This window comes from Mobula birostris, chromosome 8, assembly GCF_030028105.1.
Source record: "Mobula birostris isolate sMobBir1 chromosome 8, sMobBir1.hap1, whole genome shotgun sequence".
Lineage (NCBI taxonomy): Eukaryota > Metazoa > Chordata > Chondrichthyes > Myliobatiformes > Myliobatidae > Mobula > Mobula birostris.
The window spans coordinates 125,617,563-125,632,151 of record NC_092377.1 but is presented as its reverse complement, the minus strand read 5'-3'; positions in this window follow the sequence as shown (position 1 = coordinate 125,632,151).

The window sequence follows — 14,589 nt, the reverse complement described above, 5'->3', positions numbered from 1 at the left end:
CTGGGCTGGTGAGCAGCGCAATTGTGCAGGGGAGACAGACTTTCCTTTGGTTCAGGCTGCGACTAGAGCGCGTAACCTCTGGGAAGGGGAGAAGCCCTGAAGAACAGGGATTGCCTGTGGTTGGAAAGCTACCGGTGTGTTTAGTTTCCCAAATTGAAGTCTCAATGGTGGTCAAACACTCTGCAGAGAGCATCCAGCCCTGGCCATCATTCCACGCAGTTATTCAGAAGGAGGGTGTTCCGACAGGTGAGGAGGGAGGGCACTCTCCTAGTCTAGTTTCCAGGGAAGATGACAAGGGTGTAGAGATGGGCACTGCCCACATGGCCCATGCCCCCTGCTCAAACTCCAGGAGGGTCCGTAGGCTGCCTACTCCGAGTTGGGGATGTATGGTACTGGGTGGTGGCGGTGAGTGGGGACCAAGCCCTGTTCCGACGTCAGGGCCGGGGTAGGGATGATGCTTTGGTAAAGCTGCAGTGTGTGGATGACGATGCTGACGGCCGCTACTGAAATGATTTCAGATGGCCCAGTAGGTTTAGAGCCCAGCGGCCCTCAGCATCGGTCATGCCGGCGGCCCAGTCCGCGGCGGGAGCCGCGCACAGCGAGGAGGTTTATGGCAGGTCGGAGATGCTCGTTTAAAAGGAGAGATTCGCGAGCGTTCTGTGTCATTCCGGCATCCCAATCAGCACCAGGAGCAGTGCAGAGAGGAGTAAATAAAAGTACAGAAGGGACAAGCGGAGCGGCCATTGTTGGGAGTGGACCGATGGTGAGAGTGGGATTGAGAGGCTTGGCTCAAAGGGAGCAGGGCTTCATGTTCTTCGATCATTGGAATCATTCCCGGGTAAGATATGACCTGTACAAAAGGGATAGGTTGCACCTGAACACAAAGGGGACCAATATTCTTGCAGGGAGGTTTGTTATAGCTGTTGAGGAGGGTTTAAGCTAAATTGCCATGGGGATGGGAACCAGAGTGAGGGGACTGAGGATAGGACGGATGGTAAAAAAAAGCAAAGGTAACATGCATTTAGACTGTCAGGAGGGGCAGGCAGATAATAGGACAAAATTGCAGCCAGCAGGGTGGGTATCTGTGCATTAGGGATGCAGAATCAAAAAGGGTAACAAATACAGTACTCAAAGTATTATATCTGAAAGCACAGAGTATAAGCAATGAGATGAATGATCTTATTACACTTTTACAGATTGTCAGATATGGAAGTGTGGCCATTAGCAAATCGTGGCTGTAGAATGTTTGCAGTTGGGAGTTGAATGTCCAGGGTTACACATTGTATCAGTGGAATAGGAAGGTAGGCAGAGGGGATGGTATGGCTCTGCTGGTAAAGAATGGCATCAAATCATTAGAAATATGTGACATAGGATCGGAAGATGGTGAATCCTTGTGGGTTCAGTTAAGAAACTGCAATGGTAAAAGGACCCTAATGGCAGTGATAGTCAGGCCTCCAAACAGTAGCTGGGATATGGACAACAGGTTGCAGTGGGAAATTGAAAAGCTGTGTCCAAAGGCAATGTTATGATAGTCATGGGAGATTTTAGCATGCAGGTAGATTCGGAAAATCGGATTTATAATGATTTGTAGTGGTTTGTAGTGAATTTGTTGAATGCCTACAAGATGGCTTTTTAGAGCAGTTTGTCCTTGACCCTACTAGGAGATCAGCTGTACTGGATTAGGTGTTACGTAAACAAACCAGTGGCGATTAAGGAGTTTAAGGTAAAGAAACCCCTAAGGTGGAGTGATCACAATATGATTGAGTTCAACTTGAAATTTTATAGGGAGAAAGTAAAGTCTGACTTAGCAGTATTTCAGTGGAGTAAAGGAAAATACAGTGGTATGAGAGAGGAGCTGGCCAAAGTAAATTGCAATGAGATGCAGGCACGCGTGTCAGCAGAGCAGCAAAGGCTTGAGTTTCTGGGAAAAATCGGGAAGGTGCAGGATAGGTATGTATAAACAAAGAAATACTCAAATGGCAAAATAGTACAATCATGGCTGACAAGGGAAGTCAAAGCTAATGCGAGGGCATACAACAAAGCAAAAATTATCGGGAAGATAAAAGGTTGGAATGTTTTTAAAACCTACTGAAAGCAACTAAAAATAATTATTGGGAGGAAAGGATAGAAATAAGTAAGCAAGCTAGCAAACAATATCCAGGTGGATAGAAAAAGCATTTTCAGGTATGTAAAAAGTAAAAGAGATATGAGAATAGATATTGGACCATTAGAAAATGAGACCAGAGAAATAATAACAGGGGACAAGGAGATGGCAGATGAACTAAATGAGTATTTTGCATCAGTATTCACTGTGGAAGATACGAACACTGTGGCAGGTGTTGACAGGTGTGAGGGAAGGGAAATGAGTGCTGTTACTATTATAAGGGAGAAGGTCAAAAAGCTGGGAGACCTAAGGGTACATAAGGCACCCGGATCAGACGCACTGCACTCTAGGGTTCTGAAAGAGGGAGCGCTAGAGATCGTGGAAGCATTAGTAATGATCGTTCAAGAATCATTGGGCTCTGGCATGGTTCCAGAGAACTGAAAAATTGCAAATATCACTCGACTCTTTAAGAAAGGAAGGAGGCAGCAGCAGAAAGGAAGTTATCGAACAGTTAGCCTGACCTCAGTGGTTCAAAGATGTCGGTGTCAATTGTAAAAGATGAGGTTATGGAATATTTGGTGACATAGGGCAACATAAGACAAAGTTAGCATGTTTTTCTTCAGGGAAAATCTTTCACGATGAACCAGCTGGAATTCTCTGAGATTACAAGTAGGATAGATAAAGAGGAAGCAGTTGATGTTGAACATCTGAATTTTCAGAAGGCCTTTGACAAGGTGCTATACATGTGGCTGCTTACCAAGTTAACAGCCCAAGTTACTAGCATGGTTAGAATATTGGCTGATTGGTAGGAGGCAGCGAGTGGGAATAACAGGATCCTTTTCTGGTTGACTGGCAGTGACTAGTGGTGTTTCGCAGGGGTCAATGGACTGCTTCTTTTTATGATGTATATCAGTGATTTAGATAATGGAATAGATAGCTTTGTTGCCAAGTTTGCAAATGATACGAATATTGTTGGAGGGGCAGGTAGCATTGGTGAAACAGGAAGGCTACAGAAGGACCTAGACAGATTGGAAGAATGAGCAAGGAAGTGGCAAATGTTGGAAAATGCATTGACATGCACTTTGGTAGAAGAAATAAATTTACAGACTATTTCTAAACGGGGAAATATTCCAAAAACCTGAGATGCAAAGGGACTTGAGAGCCCTTGTGCAGAATACCTTAAAGGTTAACTTCCAGTTTGAGTTGGCAAGGCAGGCAAATACAACATTAGCTTTCATTTCAAGAGGTCTAGAATACAAGAGCAGTACTGTGATGTTGAGTCTTTATAAGGCACTGGTGAGGCCTCACCTTTAGCATTGTGAACAGTTTTGGGCTCCTCAGCTAAGAAAAGATATGGTGAGTTTGGAGAGGTTTCAGATGAGGTTAACGAAGATGATTCTGAGAATGAAAGGGTTATCATGTGAGGTTTGTTTGATGGCTCTGTAATTGTACTTGTTGCAATTTAGAAGGATGAGAGAGGATCTTACTGAAATCTTTTGAATGTTGAAAGGTCTAGACAGAGCAGATGTGAAAAGGATGCTTCTCATGGCGGGGGAGTCTCGAACAAGAGGGCACAGTCTCAGGATAGAGGGGTATCCAGTTAAAACAGAGAGGTGAATAAATTTCTTTAGCAAGAAGGTGGTGAATTTGTTACCACAGGCAACGATGAAGGTCAAGTCGTTGGGTATATTTAAGGCAGAGGTTGATAAGTTCTTGATTGGCCATGGTATCAAAGGTTATGGGAAGGGACTAGAGAGCGGGGCTGAAGAGGAGGAGAAAGGATCAGACATGATTGAATGGTGGAGCAGACTCGAAGGACTAAATAGCCTCATTCTGCCCCTGTGTCTTATGGTCTTCTCATGGATATTCACAGCAACAATTGTTACTAAATAAATTTTTAAATTATCCTCTTACTGACATTTGCAGAATATTTCTGTGTACTCTGGGGAGTATTGCCGTACCTGAATGATAACTGATCCCCATAATTACACTGCACAGTTAGTGTGAGGGTCTGCTCCGATGAAACAGATGGGTATCTGACTCTGCAGGTGAGACGTTGCCCGTGGTGTTTGAGCGCTGGGGTCATGGTCAGGACAGAAGTGTATGTCAGAGTGTCGTGCCACCGAGTTACGCTGCTTGAGACTGATGGTGCTACATCAGTGGGGCTGAGCCAGGTTAAGGTGGCTGAAGTTCCATCACACGTGGTGTTGAAGATGCAGCTTATGTTCACAGACTTTCCTTCAACAAGTTCAGCAGCGAATATCATGGGTTTATCTGTGAAATCTAACACAGAGAAATGGATAATTTTAGTTCAATATCACTAGTTGAATCAGTCGAGATAGAAATCCCAGTTCCACAACAGAAAAAAATGTTTAACGCATGATCCCGGAACAGCAAGAGTACAACGGTCAGAGAATGTTGAACAGTGTTGGGTTCATTACTGTTCAGAAAACCATTCAGAGGGTAAATGAGAAACTGAGTCCTCTACTGAGAGCCACAATACCACACAGTCACGTTTACATCCAGTGGGTTACATCCTTCCTCTAACCGTGGAGGGGGTGGGCAATTGGACTTGTTCATGGTGCAGATGAATTCAGAAAGTTCAAAATTAATTTACTAGCAAAGTACAGATACAGTATTTATTTCCTTGCAGTCATTTACAGGAAAAAGAACTAAATTGAATAGAATTTACAAAAATCTACAGAACAAAGACTAGCAACAACCAACTTGCAAAAAGATAACATGCAAATTCAAAAGAATACCGTACTGAGAACATGATTTGTGAAGAGTCCTTCAAAGTGAATCTGTAGGGCATAGAATCAGTTCGGCATAGTGGTGTTTGAGGTTATCCACAACATTTCAAGAGACAAGAGGGGGAGGGACATTTTGAGGAACAAGAGGGGGAGGAGTTGCATTGCTTGTCAGAGAAAATACTACAGCGGTGCTCTGGCAGGATAGGTTAGAGTGCTCGTCTAGGGAGGCTATTTGGGTGGAATTGTCATAGTCCGGTCCGTGAAGTCCATATTCCGGTCCACAGTCCGGTCCATGATTCCTTGTTCCGGGGTTTCTGGTTTTCCACGGTTTCTGTTCTGGGCACGTTTCTCATTTTGGGGCTGAGACATAAATACCTCTGTAAACCAGGGATTCCCAGCTGGACTGTTCTGTTCCACTCCCTATCTTTTCCCCCCTTGCCTGACTCTCTGCCTGCTCTCCTAGCCTGGATACCCCTGCTGTATCGCTGAAATGTTATCGCCGGAGCAAGACCGGAGCTTTGTTAGGTCAAGATAAGGAACTGTCTTTTGTTGTGTGGAATTGTCTCTCTGTGTCACACCTTCGCTAGGTGGGTCCGGCCGTTTGCCGCCACCTTGTGTTGGGATCCGTCTCTTCATGTTTAGTGTTCTGTGTATGAATCCCAGCCAGACGTCCTGTTCCCAAGTAGGGGTCCCGGCTCTGCGTTATGTGTGAGAGTCCCGGCTCTACGTCCTGTTCCCAAGGAGGGGTCCCAACTCTGTGTTCCATGCATCCGTCTCTTCTAGTCCAAGGCTCCGTGCTCCTGAAAGTCCTCGTCCAGTCCGTGCCTAGTCCAGTCCTATCCGAGTCCTGTCCATCTGCCTTTACCTATCCTTGCATCTCGCCCTACCCAGGAGTTCCACACTCAAGCCATGTCCAGTCCTGTAGCCTCGCCTTGTCTTTGCCTACTTCTGGAGTCCGAGCCCGAGTCAAGTCCCATGTTCTGGGTCTTTGCACACTCTCTGGCTCGGAGTCCATTCCCAAGCCTCGAAGTACCCTAGACCAAGACCCTAACCTGTCTCCAAGCTCAAGCCTCAAAACCAAGACCCCAAGCCTGCCTCCAAGCCTCAAGACCCCAAGCCTGCCTCCAAGCCTCAAGGCACCAAGCCTGCCTCCAAGCCTCAAGGCCCCAAGCCTGCTTCCAAGCCTCAAGGCACCAAGCCTGCTTCCAAGCCTCAAGGCACCAAGCCTGCCTCCAAGCCTCAAGGCACCAAGCCTGCCTCCAAGCCTCAAGACCCAGACCCCAAGCCTGTCTCCAAGCTCAAGCCTCAAGACCAAGACCCCAGCCTCAAGCCTTAAGAGCCCAGCCTCCAGTCCTGCAGTCATGTCATCTCCATGCCTGGTTCTGGCACCCGAGCCCAAGGCAAGACCCATGTTCTGGGTCTTTGCCCACTCTCTGGCTCGGAGTCCAATCCCAAGCCTCGAAGTACCCTAGACCCAAGACCCCAGCATGCACGCTTCAAGACCAAGACCCCAACCTGTCTCCAAGCTCAAGCCTCAAGACCAAGACCCTAAGCCTGCAGACCCCAAGCCTGCTTCCAAGCCTCAAGCCTCAAGACCCAAGACCCCAGCCTGTCTCCAAACTCAAGCCTCAAGACCAAGACCCCAGCCTGTCTCCAGTTCAAGCCTTAAGACCAAGACCCCAGCCTGTCTCCAGTTCAAGCCTTAAGACCAAGACTCCAGCCTGTCTCCAAGCTCAAGCCTCAAGCCCAAGACCCCAGCCTCAAGTCTCAAGCCTTAAGAGCCCAGCCTCCAGTCCTGCAGTCATGTCATCTCCATGCCTGGTTCTGGCGCCCGAGCCCGAGGCAAGACCCATGTTCTGGGTCCCTGGCTCGGGGTCCTAGCCCAAGTCTGTGTTCTTGCCCCAGCTCCTAGTCTGCATTCAGTCACATCCCTACTCTAGTCAAGTCCTGTTCCCTGTACTTCATTGTCTGTGTCTTGCATTTGGGTCCGTTCCCAGCACCGCATTGTGACAAAACAGTCCAGCCAGACCTGGACCCAGCGACACAGACACTGTTGTTTTACTCTCGCATTCCTGGTTCTCTCCTGTTCAATGACATTCCCCCCCCCCCCCACCACCCAAACCTGCCCGTGTCGTCCATAGACTGGGAAAGCCTTTTGGGTCGCCAGGAGGCTCCCCTGGGGGGGTGGGGGTTACTGTCATAGTCTGGTCCGTGACGTCCGTGTTCCAGTCCACGGTCTGGTCTATGGTTCCTTGTTCCGGGTTTTCTGGTTTTCCCCAATTTCTGTTGTGGGCACATGTTTCTCATTTTGGGGCTGAGACATAAATACCTCCACAAACCAGGGATTCCTGGCTGGACTGTTCTGTTCCCCTCCCTGTCTTTTCCCCCCTCGCCTGCCTGCCTGCTGTCCTAGCCTGGATACCCCGCCTGTATCGCTGAAGTCTTACTGCTGGAGCAAGACCGGAGCCTTGTTAGGTCAAGATAAGGAATTGTCTTTCGTTGTGTGGAATTGTCTCTCTGTGTCCACGCCTTCGCTAGGTGGGTCTGGCTGTTTGCTGCCACCTAGTGTTGGGATCCATCTCTTCATGTTCAGTGTTCTGTGTATGAGTCCCGGCCCCACGTCCTGTTTCCAAGGAGGGGTCCCGGCTCTGTGTTATGTGTGTGAGTCCTGGCCCTATGTCCTGTTCCCAAGGAGGGGTCCTGGCTCTGTGTTCCTTGCTTCCGTCCATTCTGGTCCAAGGCTCCGTGCTCCTGAAGGCCCTCGTTAAGTCCGTGCCTAGTCCAGTCCTATCCAAGTCCTGTCCATGTGCCTTTACCTGTCCTTGCGTCTCGCCCTACCCAGGAGTTCCACACCCAAGCTCTGTCCAGTCCTGTAGCCTCGACTTGTGGTTGCCTAGTTTTCGAGTCCGAGCCTGAGTCAAGTCCCAGGTTCTGGGTCCTTGCCCAGTCTCTGGCTTGGAGTCTATACCCAAGCCTCAAAGTATCCTACACCCAAGACCAAGACCCCAGCCTGCAGGCCTCAAGACCAACACCCCAGCCTGTCTCCAAGCTGAAGCCTCAAGACCAAGACCCCAACCTGTCTCCAAACTCAAGCCTCAAGACCAAGACCCCAAGCCTCAAGCCTTAAGACCCTATACCTGCCTCCAAGCCTCAAGCCCCAGACCCCAAGCCTGTCTCCAAGCTCAGGCTTCAAGACCAAGACCGCAGCCTCAAGCATCAAGACCCCAGCCTCCAGTCCTGCAGTCATGTCATCTCCATGCCTGGTTCTGGCGCCCGAGCCCGAGGCAAGACCCAGGTTCTGGGTCCTCGTTCAGTCTCTGGCTCAGGTTCCTAGCCCATGTCTGTATTCTTGTCCCAGCTCCTAGTCTGCATCCAGTCACGTCCCAAATCTAGTCAAGTCCTGTTCCCTGTACTTCAGTGTCTGTTTCTTGCATTTGAGTCTGTTCCCAACGCCCCCCTTTGTGACAGGAATTCAGGAGTGGGAAAGGTGCAGTAACTCTTATGGGGGTGTGTTATAGACCACCAAATGGGGAGCAAGAATTGGAGGAGCAAATTGGTAAGTAGATAGCAGATATTATTAGTAGGCACAAGGTTGTGATTGTGGGCAATTTTAATTTTCCACACATAGACTGGGAAGCCCATACGGTAAAAGGGCTGAATGGTTTGGAGTTTGTAAAATGTGTGCAAGATAGATTTTTGCAGCAATACATAGAGGTACCAATGAGAGAAGGGGCAGTGTTGGATCTCCTGTTAGGGAATGAGATAGGTCAGGTGACGGGGGTTTGTGTTGGGGAGCACTTCGGGTCCAGTGATCACAATGCTATAGTTTCAATATAATTATGGAGAAGGATAGATCTGGACCCAGGGTTGAGATATTTGATTGGAGGAAGGATAACTTTGAGGAGATGCGAAAGGATTTAGAAGGAGTGGATTGGAGCAATTTGTTTACTGGGAAGGATGTAATAGAGAAATAGAGGTCATTTAAAGGTGAAATGTTGAGAGTACAGAATCTTTACGTTCCTGTTAGGTTGAAAGGAAAGGTTAAAAGTTTGAGACAGCCATGGTTTTCAAGGGATATTGGAAACTTGGTTCGGAAAAAAAAGAGATCTACAATAAATATAGGCAGCATGGAGTAAATGAGGTGCTTGAGGAATACAAAGAATGCAAAAAGAATCTTAAGAAAGAAATTAGAACAGCTAAAGGAAGATATGAGGTTGCTTTGGCAAGTAAGGTGAAAATAAATCCAAAGCGTTTCTACCATAATATAAATAGGAAAATGATAGTGAGGGATAAAATTGGTCCCTTAGAGAATCAGAGTGGACGGCTGTGTGTGGAGCCAAAAGAAATGGGGGAGATTCTGAACAATTACTTTTCTTCAGTATTCACTAAGGAGAATGATATTGAATTGTGTAAGATAAGGGAAACATGTAGGGAAGTTATGGAAACAATGATGATTAAAGAAGTAGTAGTACTGGAGCTTTTAAGGAATATAAAAAAGGATAAGTCTCCGGGTCCTGACAAGATATTCCCTAGGACATTTAGAAGAGTTAGTGTGGAAATAGCAGGGGCTCTGACAGAAATATTTCAAATGTCATTAGAAATGGGCATGAAGCCGGAAGATTGGCGTATTGCTCATGTTGTTCCATTGTTTAAAAAGAGTTCTAAGAGTAAACCTAGCAATAAATCGGCCTGTGAGTTTGACGTCAGTGGTGGGTAAATTGGTGGAAAGTATTCTTAGAGATGGTATATATAATTATCTGGATAGACAGGGTCTGATTAGGAACAGTCAACATGGATTTGTGCGTGGAAGGTCATGTTTGACAAACCTTATTGAATTTTCTGAAGGGGTTACTAGGAATGTTGACGAGGGTAAATTGGTGGATGTTGTCTATACGGACTTCAGTAAGGCCTTTGACAAGGTCCCACACGGAAGGTTGTTTAGGAAGGTTCGATCGTTAGGTATTAATATTGAAGTAGTAAAATGGATTCAGCAGTGGCTGGATGGGAGACGCCAGAGAGTGGTGGTGGAAAACTGTTTATCAGATTGGAGGCCAGGACTAGTGGTGTGCCTCAGGGATCTGTACTGAGTCCAATGTTATTTGTCATATCCATTAATGATCTGGATGATGGGGTGGTAAATTGGATGAGTAAGTATGCAGATGATACTAAGATAGGTGGAGTTGTGGATAATGAAGTAGGTTTTCAAAGCTTGCAGAGAGATTTAGGTCAGTTAGAAGAGTGGGCTGAAAGATGGCAGATGGAGTTTAATGCTGATAAATGTGAGGTGCTACACTTTGGTAGGACTAATCAAAATAGGTCGTACATGGCAAATAGTAGGGCATTGAAGAATGCAGTAGAACAGAGGGATCTAGGAAAATGGTGCATAGTTCCCTGAAGGTGGAATCTCATGTGGATAGGGTGGTGAAGAAAGCTTTTGGTATGCTGGCCTTTATATATCAGAACTCTGAGTATAGGAGTTGGGATGTAATGTTGAAATTGTACAAGGCATTAGTGAGGCCAAATTTGGATGATTGTGTACAGTTTTGGTCACCGAATTATAGGAAGGATGTCAGCAAAATTGAGAGTGTACAGAGAAGGTTTACTAGAATGTTACCTGGGTTTCATCACCTAAGTTACAGAGAAAGGTTGAACAAGTTAGGTCTTTATTGTTTGGAAAGCAGAAGGTTGAGGGGGGACTTGGTAGAGGTATTTAAAATTATGAGGGGGATAGATAGAGTTGACGTGGATAGGCTTTATCCATTGAGAGTGGGGGAGATTCAAACAAGGGTTGAGAGTTGAAGGGCAAAAATTTGGGGGTAAGATGAGAGGGAACTTCTTTGCTCAGAGAGTGGTAGCTGTGTTGAATGAGCTTCCAGCAGAAGTGGTTGAGGCAGGTTCAATGTTGTTGTTTAAAGTTAAACTGGACAGCTATATGGACAGTAAAGGAATGGAGGGTTATGGGCTGAGTGAAGGTCGGTGGGACTAGGTGAGAGTAAGAGTTCGGCTCGGACTAGAAGGGCCGAGATGGACTGTTTCCGTGCTGTAATTGTTATATGGTTATATGGTGGTTGAAGGGTAATAACTATTCCTCAACTGGGTGTTGTGGGATAGAAGGCTTCTATACCTCCTGCACATTGTTAATACTGAGATCAGCGCATGGCCTGAATGATGGATAAAACACAAAGGACGGTGGAAAGGAAGGATGTGTGGATGGTCGGGATAGAGAAGGAGGAGTGGAGGGTCGGTCGGAAGATGAACACTGCCACATGCAGAGTAGCCTAATTCGGAAAGAAACTGCATGTAACTCTGAGAACCTCTCGTGTCCATGTCAGTTGTGCGGCAACACGATTACGAACATAGATTGGCTTTCATGACATAGTACAGTCGATAAGCTGAAAGTACATAGGCTGCATCGGGAATTAAATAGAAGTTTCCTGAAAATCGGGAGTTGTGACGATGTAGATCTGGACCCAGTACGTTTACATTATTCCCCACTGATTGCTGAATGTCTGCTGTTGAGTGACCACACAGAACACCTACCAGAAACATAGAGCCACATAGCAGGGAGATAGTTGAAGTTATTAACTCATCTCCTTCTACCTTAGGCCACGAACCTATCAATCACCCCTGCTGTGGACACTTTCTGGAATTCCAAGATCCGTATGCTCCACGACTGTTGGACTAAATGTGTATATGTAGGAGGGGACTATGTTGAAAAATAAATGTGCTAAGGTTTTCAAAAATTGACTCCTTCTACTTTAGGCCACGAACTTATCAATCACCCCTCGTACGTCACAGGTACATCCCTCCCAACCATTGCAAGTCTCTACAATAGGCGTTACCTCAAGTGGCAACATCCATTGTCAAACATCCCCACCATCTGGACAGTGCCACGTTCTCACAGCTCCCATCAGGCTGGAGGTATAGAAGGCTGAAACCCACACCACCAGGTTCAGGAACAGCTGCTCCCCTTCAACCATTTGGTTCTTGGATACACCCTCTAGTGCCAACATGCCTGTGATTGAGAACCACAGATGCTGGTGATAGACAGACAGGAATAAGGGTCTGCATTAACTGTTCCTACACTGACTCAAACCAAATCAGCAGAATTCACAGAGGCACTATTCTGTCTGTGCTACCCGTCCAGGAGTGAGGCATTCCCTCTGTACTGCCCATCCCCAATGGTTCTCTGCTTTCATCCAGTAATGCCATTGATACAGAGTATATTATCGCATCACAAACCCTTCCAACACGCCAGCATACCTAACTCAAGAAGGTAATGTCCATCATCAGAACTCCCCAGCACCTGGACCGTGCTATGTTCTCACAGCTCCCATCAGGCTGGAGGTACAGAAACCTGAAGACCCACACCACCGGGTTCAGGAGCAGCTACTTCTCTCCAATCATTCAGTCCTTGAACAAATATAACCACAACTCAGTATAGCAACACTACGCCAAATTTGCAATACAATGGATTGCAATACAATTTGCAATCCCGGGAGCGGAAAGAAAAGGTGGTGGCGCGACGGCAGCACGCGCGGCCACTTCAGTGGTGATGTCTGTTATTTGTCAGGTAGGGGACCGTGCACAATTCTGATTTGATGGAGACGGACGTGAGAGTACTGTGGAACATTTGGAGAACTTCTGAAATGCCCACTTCGCTGCCGCTGCTACTGTGTGGTAACCGGAATCTCCGGAGCAGAAGGCCCCGAAATCCTCGGCTTTGCGTGTTTCGGCGGCCGGGGCGAGGTCGAAGGCACTTGGCAGAGGATGGCGCTCGGGAGGCTGGTCGGTGCGGCTGCTTCCAAGGCATCGGCAAGTTGACGGTGCCTGGAGGTTTATGGCAGGGAGTTTCTCCCTTTTGCCGCCTGCTATTGGGGACTCAGGAGTTGATCAACTCGGGGACTTTTGAGACTTTATTTACTGTGCCCATGGATTGTTCTTCATCAAATTATGGTATTGCTTTGCACTGCTGTAACTATATGCTATGATTATGTGGTTCTGTCAGTGGTAGTCTTTGGTTTGTCCTGTTTTACATAGAAACATACATAGAAAATAGGTGCAGGAGTAGGCCATTCGGCCCTTCGAGCCTGCACTGCCATTTATTATGATCATGGCTGATCATCCAACTCAGAACCCCGCCCCAGCCTTCCCTCCATACCCCCTGATCCCCGTAGCCACAAGGGCCATATCTAACTCCCTCTTAAATATAGCCAATGAACTGGCCTCAACTGTTTCCTGTGGCAGAGAATTCCACAGATTCACCAATCTCTGGACAATAAATACCAATCGCTGAACACTCACCTTTTGCACACTTTTGGACTTCCAGAGTCTGAGTACGTCAAACAGTTGCTGTCCTCACCGGGTCACGGCGATGTTAGGCCTTTGGAGAAGATATACCACATGTTGTCTCTCCTGGGGAATCACCATACTTGTTTTATTTCTAAGCAACTCTTCATGCAGCAAACGTCAAAACAATTTCGCACAGCCTTGCTAATGCACCATTGAAAGACTATAGGGAGCTTGCTAAAATAGCTGATAGTCTGCAGACAACTAGGCAGGGGTGGACCATTCCACCCCATTTCTCTACCTCAATAAGCCAGGTCAGCAAGGTCCCAAATATAAGGACAACTGCAGCTTTGAAACAGACAATGCCGGGCCTATGCTTTTACCATGCTTGCTTTGGTAGGAACACTAGGAAGAACCGAGTGCTTTGCAGCTTCGACAGTGCCAGCGCATTGGGACATCGGAGGTCTGTGAACGCCATGGGTTCCAGCTGCCAGGGCCACCCTTTCAGTGTAACACTTGTTATGTGCATGGGTGCTCAAGCGAGTGTGCCCGCTGGCATCACCTACTGATGAGAGGCAAAGAGCAATGAAAACTTGCTGGAGGCTGCCAATGACAGCAAGATCCAGACCTATGGGACATGACAGTTGATACTCGGATTCAGTGGGACAGTCCCAACATCACACTTGGGACTTCATCCTGACTGAAGTGCCTAGTCCTTTGCTCAAGTACGAGGAACTTTAGCCTTGTGTGCCCAAGGGCTGTTGGTTGATCTTGAGTACTGCTGGTTTGTGATGTCAAGGACTTTGTGCCATTACCCTGTTCCCCCAGTAAGATCCCCACAAAGATTCTGTCATGTATATGCACCATTGCGTGTGAGTTTACTCGACTGCTGGGCGAATTCCCAAACCTCACCAAGCCCTCATTCTCCACTGCAGTCACAAAATATAGTTTTGAGCACCATACTCCCGCAACTGGTCCGCCAGTCCATTCCATGTGCTTGTAACTGTGAAGGTTGAGTTTGCCACCATAGAAAGACTCACCATTGTACGCGGTCGAATAGCCCTTGGGCTTCACCCTTCCATATGGTCCCTAAGTCCGATTGTGGTTGTTGCCCATGTGGTGATTACCGATGCATTAATGAGGCTACACTATTGTTACCCAGTCCCAAACATCCAAGACGTTCTGGCACGTTTAGTCAGTAAGTTAATTTTTTCCAAACTTGATCCATTCAGGGTGTATCACCTGGGGCCTGTGTACTCAGAAGACATTCTACAAACTGAGTGATAACCCTGTTTGGCATTTTTGAGTTTCTGTGCATGAAAAATGCCACACAGTCTTTCCAATAGCTTACGGACTCAGTATTAAAAGACAGATTTTCCTTTTGTTCACCTGGATTACATACTTTTTGTCAGTGCGTCCAAATCTGAAGATGTATCTCATCTC